Raw genomic sequence first — 14,345 nt, forward strand, 5'->3', positions numbered from 1 at the left:
AGTGGATCTAACCTCAAGTGGATTCCAGCCAGAGGCAGCCATGGTGGAGCAGTAGCTCTTTTCCTAGAAGAAGATGGGACAAGAAGGTGTTTCCATTCATGTCACTTCCCACTGAGGAGCCTGATTGTTCCCAGGGCCCAGGGCCCTTGGGATGGGGAACTGGGGCTCAGATCATCCCTCTGGTCAGACGGTGTCTGATGGTGGCTGAGAGAGGAAACTAAACCAAACAGACAAATTAGCAGATACCACAAGCTGGGCCAGTTTGTCTGGTTGGTACCCTGCTCTCTGACCACAGAGACTTTTCTTAGGGAAGTGGCTGCAAAAGGCAGCAAGCAAGTGCTGCCAGAATCAGCCTCAGACAGTGCTTGGTGATGACTGAGACCCCCAGGTGGGACCAGGGCTCATAGAGCTCTGAGCTGCCACGCTGCACTGTGAGTGGCCTTGCACATACTCAGCAGACTGATGCACAAATACACCACCTTCCCTCAGTGGTCCATCCTGAGCTGGATGAGAAAGGAGAGGGCAGGATCATAGCTCACATACATAGCAATCAAGCCACTTGATGCCAAACCCTTCACTGACCCTCCACCAGTCCACAGTTGCTGAAATCCATGGTTTAAAAGGTCCATGTTCACACTCTGGCCCCTCTGAGAAGGCTTCTAATCTCCTTTTGACCCAGTCACCCCACCCTCCTCTTTCTCTCTGCACAAATACTCTGCTGTCCCTGCCATAAACCATCATGGACTATTTACAGTTTTTTTAGAAAGTAATATTCTGTCTTTCTCATTCTCCTTCTGCCAATAAGCTAATCCATCTGCCTGGAGGGCTTGCCCCTAATCTGTGCCTGACTAACCTTAGAACTTCAGAAACTAGTTCATTTCTTCCCTGAACGCCCCCCATTCTGTGTAACCTGGTGGCATTCGGTGCCTGTGTTTGTTTAGGAGGCTCCTGTCCTATCATCGATTTTGTGGCTTTGGAATAGAATATCTGTGGGTCTGTCCCTCTGTTAACGATGACCTCCTTGAGGGCAGCAGCATTCATTCCCTGCTGTCCTTGACTTTTACATGTAGTAGTATATGTGTACGTGTAGTATATGTATATGTATGTGTATATGTACATGTATATGTATATGTAGTAGGATCTTGTCATAATAGATACATGAGGAATGTGTGTTCAAACAAACCAAATACATGGTCAGTCAAGGGGATCTGCATAAGTGGATCTTCTGACGTGTGGCTGTGAGAGGACACTTATACCCTCTGTTGGACGCAGCAGAGCCCCATGTCTTCCACGTCGCTGGACTCTCCTTGGTGTGTTTCACTGCCTGCCGTGTGCTTGTTTGGAGCCTGTGCTTTTCTTCCTTGCTGGGCTGTGGGCCTGTGAAGAGCAGGGACTTATCCTCCTCACTCTTGATTCCGTCCTCCTCAGGGCATTAGCAGTCTTTTGCATATAAGAGAATTTGACAGAGGTTGGTTGGGCTTTCTAGGATGACACTCACAGTTCAAAAGAAGACGACACCAGGATCAGTAATTCCACAGGACAGATATCCAAGAATTTCTGCACATGGGTGAGGTGGACTGGGCTGTGTTTATAAAGATTTTGCTGCCTGTGTCCCTCTTCCCCGGGAAGCATCATTCCCTGCCCTGTTGATGATGGCACCCTGGCCACGCAACTTGCTCTGTCCATAAAATGTAAACTTTAAGAAACGTGGTTCAGCATGCGCTTTCCTCTCTGCCATGAGTACTGACCATGTTCCAGATCAAGGCTTCTCTATGAGCTTGCATTTGGGAGGCAGATAAATGTGTAGCAGGGCTGCAGCTGGCTCAGTGGGCATGTAAAGTGAGTGGGAAATGAGCCTTTGTTCTTTTAAGCCACTGAGATTTGGGCTTCATTGGTTACTGACTTAGCCTATATTGACTGAAATACTGGGATATGCAAGAATAGACATCTTTCTCCCAAGGAGATTCCTCTCCTAATTCTGCTTGACTCTGGCCAAAGGGAAAGTAAATGCTCAAGGCCAGTGTATACTAACTGGTAGCCAAGACAGTGTCTCAAGTGTGTGTGTATATGCCTGTGTGTGCACGCATGCATGTGTGTGTGTGTGTGTGCCTGTACCCAGAGGTGAGGATATAAGAGGAGAGGGGAGAGGAAGGGAAATGCAGGAGGCAGCCTGGGCTCACACGGTACCTAACAAAGACCATCTGCTTGCAGACAACTGACATATTCCTAGAAATGACCTTCTATCTTCCTTGAGAAGCTAAATAAACCTTCTCTTTCCTCACTCTGACCATAGAACCTTGTGACAAACTATGTCACAAGCCAGCTCCTAGGCAGTTAGGGCACAGTGCCACCTGCTGGGCCTGAAAACTAGTACAACTGTTTCCAATTTCAGGGGAGTTGCTCCCTCAGAAGGCTGTACCAGGATGGGCAGCCTCAGGCCAAGAGGAGACCCTAGTGATCCTTTCACTTCACTTTAGAGGCAGAGAAACTAAGGACCTCCGCTGGTAGGTAGTCTTCTCACTCCTGTCACTTTAGAGGCAGAGAAACTAAGGACCTCCACTGGTAGGTAGTCTTCTCACTCCTGCAGTCTCTGAAGCTGGACTACACTTCTTCCAGAGGGAGGGACCGGCTACTTCTCCATTGGAGTCAGTGCCTTTCCAAGGTTCCCTTGCAAGTCATAGATGGTGTGGGGTTCCACGTAGACATCCTGGTTTGAGTCAATGCACAGGGTGGGGAGCGGGGAAGGACTCGCTGGAGTCCAGGAAAGCCAACCTGGATGGAGAGCCAGAGAAGCTCTCGCTGAAATGGCTTCCATTTGCTGAACGGCGAATGTTTAAAATGCAAGGCTCTTTACAGCATTGCCCCTAACCCCTGCAGGAGAAGAAGCGCCACTTCCATTTGGCAAATGAGAAAGCTGACGCCCAGAGAGGTTAAGTAACTGGCCCAAAGTTATGGAGCTAGTGAATATTGGGCCAGAATTCAAGCCCATGTCAGTTTTGTTCTAAGACTGAACTCTGCACTGCATCATGCTGCCTCTCCCCAAAACCATATACTGTCTGTGTCTTTGACTGCATCCTTCCAGCACAGGGCATGTGGGCAGGCGGGGCTCAGAAGGCACAGGCCGCATGATGCAGTTGAAGGGTTGCTGAGCAGACAAGTGGGGCATGCAGGGAGTGGGCCTGAATTATAGACTGCTCCATCTGAGTGTGAAACGACTTCCTCAGACGTTCAAACATGCAGGTCCCGCAGCAATACAGTATACATTTATGGAGGACCAATCAGTGCCAAACTGCGATTGGTGAACAAACAGGCAGTGCATGGGGCTGGAAAAGGGACTGAGTGATTACAGCAGTGTGATAAGCTCCAGGCCAGCTAAGTGCAGCACACCAGGGAAGTCCACAGGACATTTACATCTCCCCTGGGAATCCACAAGAGGCTTCTGGACAAGGCGACATCTGAGTGTAGATCCTTGTCATCTTGTCTTTTAAAAATCACTGCTCTGACAAACCACTGTCATTGGAGGAGCAGGGAAGAAGTCATGAAGCACAGGGCCGGCTTGTGGAGAGCCTGAAAGTGCTGGAGCGAGCTCCTGGATTGGGAGGATATGGGGGATGAAGGCAGCATGGAGGCAGCACAGGAACAGACAGGAAGGCACCCTCGTGGTGGAGCCTGTGCTGAGCTTTATCAACCAGAACACTGGTTACATGCCACCCCCTGTTCATTTATCTTTGGTTCTAACAGAGCCTTTAGCACAGTCCTGTTTAATGCCTGCTCTTGCTTCATTTTAGTCCCAACGCAAGGGCTTAAAAAGAGGAAGCCACAATTAGCAAGAGATCTCCAGGTGAAGGTGAATCTTGAGGAGTAAGAATTGGGCTGAAGGTCCATACGTCATGTCCCAGGGTTATTCCCTTTGCAACCTCAGAGGACAGTCTCTCATTTCAGGTGGTGGAGATTGCTCGCAGAGGCTGATTCAATTACCACGCAGCTCCCATTCTTCTTCTCACAACAAACTCCTTCTGAAAAGATGCTGCTAAGACTGATGTCAAAGAGTGTACTGCCTATGTTCTCCTCTAGGAGTTTTACGATTTCAGGTTTTGCATTCAAGTCTTTAATCCATTTTGTGTCAATTTTTGTGTATAGTGTAAGATAATGGTCTGCTTTCACTCTTTTGATGCAATACTACTCAACCATAAAAAGACAAAGTTGTGCCATTTGTGACAGCATGAATGGACCTTGAGGGTATTAAGCTAAGCGAAATAAAATAAGTCAGACAGAGAAAGACAAACACTGTATGATTTCACCCATGTGTGGAAGATAAACAAACACAGGGACAAAGAGAACAGATTAGCAGTCACCAGAGGGAAAGGAGGTAGGGGGAGGGCAAAAAGGGTAAAGAGCACGTATGTATAGTGATGGATAAAACCTAGATATTGGTGGTGGGCATGATGCAGTCTGTACAGAAGCTGAAATATAATAATGTACACCTGAAATTCACACAGTGTTATAAGCCAATATGACCCCAATAAAATAATTAAAAACAAAACTCCTTCTGGCCCCCAGCCCTGGGGCAGACAGCCCCTCTTGGCCCCATCTGGAGGCAGAGGAGATTGTAATCAGCCCCAATGTGAGCTGCGCGTGCCCCTTTGTTGGTACCTGCAGGCATGTCCTGGGTACATGTCTGGTCTTGCTCCCCTCTGTACAAAGTTGTCGGTCCCTGCTGTCTGATCCTGTCTCTTCTGCTTTCCCCCCTTACGTGCCACCTGCCCCGCAGCCATGGGTCACCAGCTCCCTGTGATAGCAGAGCCAGCACTGCTCTATTAACTAGCCATGGTCTGTCCTGAGGAGTATCAAAATGAGCATCTTTAGAATCAAGATTCTGATTTTACAATTCTCCCTGCAGGGGGCCTAGTTATAATACAAGACATGATGGGAGACTAGCAGGAAACTTTATTAAGCTTATGGTAGCTGGTCGTGCTTTCCTGACTGTCCACAAAGAGAATAGCATGCGTGCAAACCTGTGCGCGTGCGTGCACACACACACACACACACACAAACACATGCTTTGCCTTCAGGAGACCAAGGCACAGGCCACCATCCTGACCCAGTCACATGCAGAGAATGGAATAAGAGCATTTGGTGAAGATCTGAATGCAATGTGGCTGCCTGCTGTCGGTCTTAAAACCCACTAAGGGGGCCGGCCCCGTGGCCAAGTGGTTAAGTTCACATGCTCCGCTTTGGCAGCCCAGGGTTTCCCTGGTTTGGATGCTGGTCGCAGACATGGCACGGCTTGTCAGGCCATGCTGAGGCAGCGCCCCACATGCCACAACTAGAAGGACCCACAGCTAAAATATACAACTATGTACTGGGGGACCCTGGGGAGCAAAAGAAGAAAGACAAACAAACAAACAAAACCCCACTAGCTAATCTTTCACCCTCTCCCAAGAGAAAAGCTCTGTCTAGCTCCACGCACATTTGTCTTGCCATTCACACTTTATTACTTTTTTCCTTGGTGCCATCGTGAGCGAGAAAAATGGCTGCTGGCCAGTTCCATGGAGGCCAGAACTAGCATCTAAGCATTCCTTTAGACTTCACCCAGAGTCCTCTCTCCACCAGCACTATAGGAAATGCAACGAGAACAACTCAGCCTCTGCTTGCGCTGGAAAAGTTTTCAGCCTCACCACTGGGGGAATGTAGAATTAGTCAAAGGGTGGGCCTGTCTGAAAGATGGACCTATATCTGAATCCCAGCTCTTCAGCCATTAGCTGTGTGGTCTTGGGCAAAGTCTGCTACCTTCTTGGGTCTCACTTCTCTCGTTTTGAAAGTAAGAATTTTTATCTTATATGGTAGTAATGAATATTATGTAGAATAAGAATGTTAAAATCCTACAATGTAAAATCCTAGAATGTAAAAATCCTAGAATAGCGCCTTGCTTATCGTAGTAACCCACTGCTTGTAAATATATATATATATGTGTGTGTGTGTGAGTAGATATATGTATATATATGTGTGTACACAGATATATGTATGATTGATATATATGTGTGTATTTATAAATCTAAAACTAGTCCCAGACTGTGTGTGTGTGTTGGTTCGCTGGAGGGAGGAGAGCCATTCCTAAGGCTGAGAGCTCTTAAAATATTGATGTGGATTTTAGCTAAGCTACTCTGTGCCTCTGTGAGGAAGCCATACGAAATGTTCTGGTACCTGGGTGGCTCCACCCTACCCTTACCTCTTTAAGGGTTTTCCGTGACTGTGACTAGTTAGGAGAAGAAGAGATTAAATAAAGATTAGTGAGTTGCCTCATACTGAGTCAGAACAAGAAGGAAGTTGAGAAAGAATCCAGCAAGCCTGACACTGTCACGTGCCGGTGAGGGAACCGAGGCCTGGGAGGAGGAGATGACTTGCTCAGGATCACATGGAGGCCAGGGCAGAACCAAGGCAGTCACTTGGGTCCCATGACTCTCTGTCCAGTGCACTTTATTTGGAACTAGAGTGCCTCACAAAACCCACTGGAGGTGAACCTCCTCGTCCCATCAGCCCTTGGGGACAGAGGAGACTCAAGCCAGAGGGCTGCCTGGAGAGCTGAGGACAGAGAGAATGGTTTCCTTTTTATTTTAATGAGGAGTGAGATGGAAACAGCCATTGTCTGATAGCTGATAGGTGGCATAAAAATTCCAGAAGACAGAGCCCGGAGTCAGATGTCAACTATGACTGTTCTCTACCCCTGGACAGGACCCCCCAGACAACAACAGTACTTACACGCCTGCACACACACACACACACACAGCACCACAGTGACCGGGAGGAGTTTCTGCAGACCTGGGCACAGGCCAAGCCAGCTGAGTCTTCAGTGCCAGGCATCTGTGATTTCCTCAGGAACACCAGGCTGCCAGAGCACCTGTACAAACATGCAGGAGGAGGCGGAGCCGGTCAAAACCAGCCGCACTCACAAGCAGGGCTTCTGCTAGAGGGATCCTGGTGGCTAGAGCTGAGCCTCTTTGCTGAAGTCCACCACTGGCTGGGCATCCCTCTGGGGCACAGCAGGTCGTGTGTGGAGCAACCCGGCAGCTGAGAGATGCTGCACTTTCCCAGTGGGCTTGTGGAGATGGGGACAAGAGAAAGGCAGACCACCACTGCCTGTCTGCTGGAGCTTCTAATTCAGACCTTGAAGTTTGAGCTGTTCTCATTTTACAGTTTAGAAAAGTTAAGTTGGCCAAGGCTACTCAGTGAAAAAGTAGGAAAGGAGGGATTTGAACACTGGTCTATCAGGCTCCAAGACGGGTGGGTGTTCTTTTTTCCTGCACCATACCACCTTCCAGGGAATTTCTTTATTTGGAATACACAACTATATCCTTTCTGAGGAGGGCAGACCTCCTTCCAAGCCCTCAGTATCACACCCTTCATCTTGGGATCTCTGTTCTGTGGAAATTCACTCAAGGCTGATGGTCAGACATCCCTGCTGGAATGTGGCAGCAGCCTGGAGAAATGTGAGAGGAAAAGCCACGGCACACGAGAACAGAGGCTGGCCTCTTAGCTCTGGGGCCATGCACATGGCTCAGGATGACAATGTGAGCATGTGTGTTTGTGTGTTCAGTCATCTGTAAGTGTGTGTCAGCGTGTGGTGAGTTGTGACCTCATGTGAGGGATCATAAATGTATATGTGTGGGAATAAGAACATGAGTGTGCATGCACGTGTGAGTGTGCAAGAGTGAGCATGCACAGGGCTGATATTCAGCAGGTACACACCGGTATGACAGGTGTTGCTGAATCCATGGTTAAAATATTGAAACTACTTCTGTAACGGGTGGCAAATAGCCACTGCACCAACTCCCTTGCCCACCAGTGCCCCTGCCACCACCCTGGCTAGCCAGCTCAGCCCTCTATACCGCCAAGAAACTGGAGGCCGATGCCTGTCACAGCAGTGGCCTCTTGAATGCTGCTCCAGCTTCTGCTCTCAATGCTCAATGTCAGTCTACAAAGTTGTAGAATTTTCTTTGAGTAACAGCCTTGTGTGTGTTATTGACGTGATATTGAGAACTTGCACGAATGTGTACCCTGTGCAAATAAGTGTCAGTGTGTGACTGTGTGTGACCATGCTGGCTTTACCTTCCCAATGGATTGGTGGATTGTAAATTCTGGAAAGACAGGATGCAGGCTTCCTGCTTCTTCCAGTCACTAACATGGTCAGAGGACCTGCCATGTTGCAAAGAATACAGACCAGAGAGCCAGAGGGTACTGAGCTTGAATCTCAGCTCTACCACCTACAAGCTGTTATTACTGCGAGCAAGTAAGGAACTTCTCTGAGCTGCTGTTCCCCCACCTCTAATGGGAACAGCAAGACCTGGTTCACTAGAGTGGTGTCAATGTGTGTCTGTGCTTGGCACCCCATGTTGGTCAGGTCCCTGCCCCTGTCCCTGCTTCCTCAGCTTCTCAGCCTCAGTTCTTGCCCTCAGGGAGCGTGGCCTGTCCCAAAAGACGTGCTGACTGTAACCTGACAGGTGGAAATCACGCGGGCCAGAGCTGCCCAGGACTGCCTCGAGAGCAGGATCCATCATGGGCAGGTGTTCAAAAAGGGAAGATTTCAGAAGAAACGGCAACCACCAAATGGGGTAATTATGCCTTAGACTAAATCTTGTTTCCCCCTATGAACACCACTCAGACCTTTGCTCTATTTAATTGGTCCTTGCCTTAACCCCAAAATGTGCCATGTCCCTCACACGTTTGTATCGCTAAAGGTCTGGATCCCATGTCCTCAAGTGGTGGAAAGAAGCAGAGGGTGCTACTGTGCTCTGAATTTGGAGAATGATAATAAAAGCAATAGCTAACATTTATCCATCAGTTATTATGGGTTTGGTTATGATTATTATTTACTTACATTGACTCATTGAACCCCTCCCCTTCAACCCCAAGAGGCAGATATAATTCTCCTCTCTACAGATAAGTGAGACCCAGAGAGGTTACGTAATTTGCTTCAGATAACACAGTGAAAGAGGCGTGGTTCTGGGGCCCAAACCCAGTATGATGGTGATAAAAGAAAAACCAGCATGATGATCACACGCTAGCACATGTGCACACGTGCTAGTTATGATCGTTAGTAGAGGAGAAAATTAAATGAAGCCCAGAGAGGCAAAATTAAGCCTTATGCTAAGCTGCTGAGTGAGGGAGGGTAAGGAACGAGGGAGTAGAACCCAATCGAGAGAGATCCCAGGGAAGGTGGTGTGTGGGGGGTGAGGGAGGAGACATTTGGAGGCTTCGCTGAATGAGACATCTGAGTGTGGGGAAATGTTTAAACTTCTCATCGCTTTCCGGGAGTTCAGTTAAGGTTTACATAACTTTCAATGCTTTTTGTATGTCATACTTGAGTTTCTGTTGAATGCAACACTCTGGAGGAAATGTTTCCCAGATGTGGGTCACAAGACTAAAGACATGTTCCAGTTTTCTGTGGGGCTTGGCTGGTGTGGGTGGCTGCAGAGGCCACACTCTGACCACCATGGACTGGGGCTTAGACACGGGAGAGCTGGCCTTCTTGGGTATGCCTGACATTCACAGCTGTGGCTCATGCTGTGCCCAGTTCTGGAATGCGCTCTTCCCTGCCCAACCAAATCCCCCCATCCCACCACTGGAAATCCCAGCTGCTCCAGGCATTCCACACTGAACAGCTGTTTCCTGATAGCCCTGCAGCAGGTGCTGCAGTGACAGAGATGGCCAAGTTCTCCTTCCTCCCTCCACAGCCCTCACTGTTCTCTCTGTTTCCTCTGAATTCCAAGGCCGTGAATGACGCATCCATACCACCCAAGACATCTTAATTAGATGCCACCTTGCCTAGGTGTTCTTTGTTATCTCAAGGGTCTTAGCTTGATCTTCTTATGGGGATTGTTAAACCAAGAGACCCAGAGCCCTGTGCTGTGCTTCTGTGTTTTCACAGCACCCATCACATTCTGAGCAAATGGGAAGGAAGTTGCTCACTAAGGGGGCACTGGTGGATTGACGGTGGATGGATGGATTGTGATGGATAAATGGATAGATGGATGGAGCATAGTGACAAGGCATGGAAGGAGTTCTAATAGAGGAGGAGGAGCCCAGCCATCCCAGGAAGCAGTGCTAAAAGCTTCATTATTCAGCTAACTCTGTATTCTCCAGGGTCTTCAGTATATGTTAGGGATAATCCAGCCTTCTAGTTTATGTTATTTTCCTCTCTGGCTCCTTTTTGGTACTTCTGCTGGTTCTTCGTGATTCCCCTGGAGCCCAGAGGCATGGGAGAGGAGGCAGGTATAGGAGAGGAGGTTCAAATTTATGGACTACTTTGTAAGAGAGGTATTTCATAGAGAGGAATGAAAGTTGGTAGTGGAAGCAATAGAAACCAGCAGTTTGGATTACCTGTGGGTTTGAATTATCTGGTTACCTCAATCCCCCAAGAATTTAGAGAGTTGAAAGTAGGAGGGCAGTGGGGGGAAAAATAGCCCAGGAAAATCTTCAACTGGAGAAATAACGGGAGCTGTGATTTTGATCAAATATTGATGATGGATATGTGTTGGGCATATGATGTTTGCATAGACTGTCTCTTAATTACACATTTAGTTAGCTTGAAGAAACTTTGGTCTTTTCTTTTACTTATGGGAGAATTTTTTTTTCTTTTGAGAAAGATTAGCCTTGAGCTACCATCTACTGCCAATCCTCCTCTTTTTGCTGAGGAAGATTGGCCCTGAGCTAACATCTGTACCCATCTTCCTCTATTTTGTGTGGGACGCCTGCCACAGGATGGCTTGATAAGCGATACGTAGGTCTGCACCTGGGATCTGAACTGGCGAACACTGGGCCACCAGAGTGGAGTGTGTGAATTTAATTGCTACGCCACCAGGCCAGCACCTAGGAGAATTTTTAAGACAATCCTCAACTCCTTTTGACCCATAAGCTCTTGGAGGGTGTTCTTTGAGTTATAGTTTATTTGCCTCAACCCTTCTCCTCTACTGTGTAGCTCTTGGCTGGAGATTTCCCTTACTTTTTCTATGAGGATGACTTTTCTTTGCACACGTTCTCTGGATGGGCATCTTTTCCCTCTGGTTCTTTGTGGTGTTCTCATTTTCTGTATCTCCATGCTACAGAAGTGCCCACCTCTCCTCCTTACCCTGGCAGGACCACTGTAGATGTCCCCCAGCTCAGAAGTGCATTCACACCATGCCTCCTCCTCTACCTGCACCCACATGCCCAGCTCTCCTAGGGCTCTGGGTAGGGGAGCAGATTGCAAAATCCACAGGAATATAAAATTGTTAAACAACAAAATAAGTCAGACTGAGACATTAGTGCCAGAGGAATTATGTTTAATTGTTTGGAAAACAAGAGCAGAAATGAAGGGTGATAGGAAGGAGGAGTGTGTAGGCACGCTGTCCAAGTTTCCAACAAGCCAACAAGGAGATGTCGATGCATTTCAGCAAAGATGATTAGATGGTTTAGAATCAGATCCTTGCCTGGGATGGAAATTGCAGCTGCTAATTAATAAGAGGCAGAGATGGACGGAGCCGCCATCTTGGTGCTGTCATTTCCTAAGTGTGGCGGCCTCCAGAAGCAGGGAGTGAGTGGACTGAGAGTCGGCTGTCCGAGGGAGAGGAAGTGGACTTCATGCGCTCTGTGGTCCCTGGGGGCTTAGCCTCTGGTCACATGCCCGGGGGCTTACTTCTGCTTGGACTTCTGGCACTGCTGAGGCGGTGGGCATTTCTGCTGGCACTTGGGTGGAGGCTGGCAAGGCTGCTTGGTCTGCTGAGGTGGGGGGCAATACTGTTGGGGTGGGGGGCAGGACTGTTGGGGTGGGGGGCAGGACTGCTGAGGTGGGGGGCAATACTGTTGGGGTGGGGGGCAGGACTGCTGAGGTGGGGGGCAGCACTGCTGAGGTGGAGGGCAGGGCTGCTTCGGGGGAGCACACTGCTTCTGCTTCTGCTGAGACATTCTGGGCTGGATGTGCAACTGGAAGAAGAAAGCACAGAAGTGAGGAACACAAGCCATAGAGAGACTCTGGGCCCTGCTGAACCTCCTGCCATATTCATATCCTGCTCTTGTTTTACCTGGCCCTGATCGCTTCACCAATTTAAGGAGTGTGTGTGTGTGAATGTGTGCATGTGTGTGTGTGAGTATAAACTGTAGCTAAATGTTTGTAAATCATTTCAACTCTTTTTGAGACAAAGAAACACGGAAGGAAGGAAGAAGGGAGAAGGAACAAAAGGAAGGCGGGGGGAGAAAAGAAAGAGGAATATGAAATGAGAGAGAGTAAGAAGGAAAGACAGGGAAAAAGAACAAAAAGCAATATACTGTAATGGCAAAAGCTATGGAATCTGGAACAGGATTGCAAGGGATCTGAGTCCTGGCTAAACCAGCAACCAGCTGTGTGACTTTGAGCAAGTTACTTAACTTTTGTATACCTGTTTCCCTAAAGGTTGTTGTAAGGACTATATGAGTATATAAAAATGCATACATACAAACATGCATACATCTATGCATAAATGTGTGTGTGCGCACACACACACACACAGAGTACCTAGCATGTGATGAGCACTGTGTAAGGGCTTTGATTTATTAAATAAGTTTCTAAAAATTTAAAAAGGACGGTAAGGAACATCTTAATCATTCTTTAAGAGAATTTATAGAGAAGAGGAATCTAGAGAAGAATGGGCCTTTTAGCTTGATTCATAATTATAGTTGAGGAAAGCAAACCACAGAGAGGGAAGTGATTGCTCCCAGGTCCTTAGCACAGGTGGCTGGGGACAGCGGTCCCTGATTCCCAGAGTAGGAGCTTGCCACTGTACCATATCCTCTTGTGCTCCTTGGGGCCTCTGCACAGCTGCTCCCTGATGCGGCCTGCTCTCCTCCCTCCATGTATTTGCCTTTCCCTTAAAGGGCAGCTCTGAGGGCTGCTCTGTCCCATAGCTGGTGCCCCCACCCCACTCCTTCTACCAAGTCCCTCTCAGCGCATGGCAAGACACAACACCCACACCATGCCAGCAGAAACCTCAAGCCACTGGCCTCTTGACAGACCCTCCTCTCTCATCTCAGCCAGCTTCCCACACACCTTGACTGGATGATTTGCAGACCAAGACAGGTTGGTCCCAAATGATACGGAAGAGAAGGATGCCCAAAGGAAGCCTTTCTTTGACCAACCACCCAGAGCTCCAGCCCCAGCTTCCTGTCACAGTTTGGGAACATGTGAAACAAGGCTGCAAGGAGAGGCGTTACTTTGCCAGACTTACCCAAGTTCACCAGCGACTGGAGCCTGCAAATGCCAAGGGGTTTGGGATGCTCTGCGCCTGCCCACCTTTTATACATCTTACATCCCTGCCTGAGGCCATGAGGTGGCCTAGGATTAGGATGTCCTAATTAGTCCCTAATCACAATAGGATCTACCTGTCCTTCCTCAAATTTCAGGTTTTACTCACCCCCTAGGACTGGCAGCCTCCCTCTTGGCATGGCAGCACTTGGGGATGACAGTGGTGCCTTCACTGTGGCTCTGGCCCCACCTCCCCCATCACTTTATGAGGCCTGGCTAGCTTGAATTTCCAAACCCACTCAGGACTTTTGACTTACAACCTTGGCATCCGGGATGGTCCCAAGGTAGCATTCAGGACAATGTTGGGTGTGGGGGGTGTGAGGGCAGTGTTCCAGGATGTTCTGATTGACAGAGGGGAGGGGGTGGACTGGGTGGAGTACACAGACAGCATTGTTTTAAGGGAAACTTAACGACTGAGGGGGTGAATGGTTCTCTGGGAAGCTCATTAAACTCAGTAGAGTGTGACTGCCGAGGAAACCTAGGATCAGAGCCACATTTGGCCTGAACTGGTGGGAAGACAAGGCAAGTGGCTTTGGTTTTTGTGCCTATTGTTATTTAAGCATAAAAAGGGGATGCAGCTTTTTGTCCTGCCTCCTATTGAGAAAATGATTAGGCTTCATTAAGAGAAACTGGGTGGTTACAGTAGACAGTACTTATCTCTGTATCTCTCTACTTATGTATAAGTCACCCAGGCTCCAGGGTTCCCAGGGAAATGATTATCATAAGGGGGAGAGGGTGGGGGAACTAAGAAGCATTCAATTAGAATGAGCTCATGGAGGAGTCACCTGGGCTGGTCCTGGATGCTCACCTCTGATGGCCCCAGTCTAAATTCTTCCTCCGCACTCCTGTTAGAGATTCCAAGACAAAGAGGGATGGCACAGGGCACAGACTTGGATGCTCCCCATATCTGACAAAGCATGGGACATATCTCTAAAAAATCTCTGAGTGGTGTTCAGGTTGGGGCTTTCACCTTTCCCAGGTGGGTGGCCTTGGGCACTTAATGTCCTGGGGCCTCAATTTCCTCAACTTCTGA

The 14,345-nt window shown here is 48.5% G+C and overlaps 1 long non-coding RNA gene across 1 annotated transcript; it reads right to left on the reverse strand.

Annotated features, from left to right (window-relative positions):
• Window positions 1-11,301: 11,301 nt before the first annotated feature.
• LOC139081448 (uncharacterized) lies at window positions 11,302-13,486 on the reverse strand. Its single transcript, XR_011536562.1, has 2 exons — window positions 13,236-13,486; window positions 11,302-11,958 (listed from the first exon to the last, which is right to left on the reverse strand). It is a non-coding gene; the product is annotated as an uncharacterized lncRNA (long non-coding RNA).
• Window positions 13,487-14,345: the final 859 nt, after the last annotated feature.

The sequence above is a fragment of the Equus przewalskii genome, unplaced genomic scaffold, assembly GCF_037783145.1.
Source record: "Equus przewalskii isolate Varuska unplaced genomic scaffold, EquPr2 ChrUn-10, whole genome shotgun sequence".
Classification (NCBI taxonomy): Eukaryota; Metazoa; Chordata; class Mammalia; order Perissodactyla; family Equidae; genus Equus; species Equus przewalskii.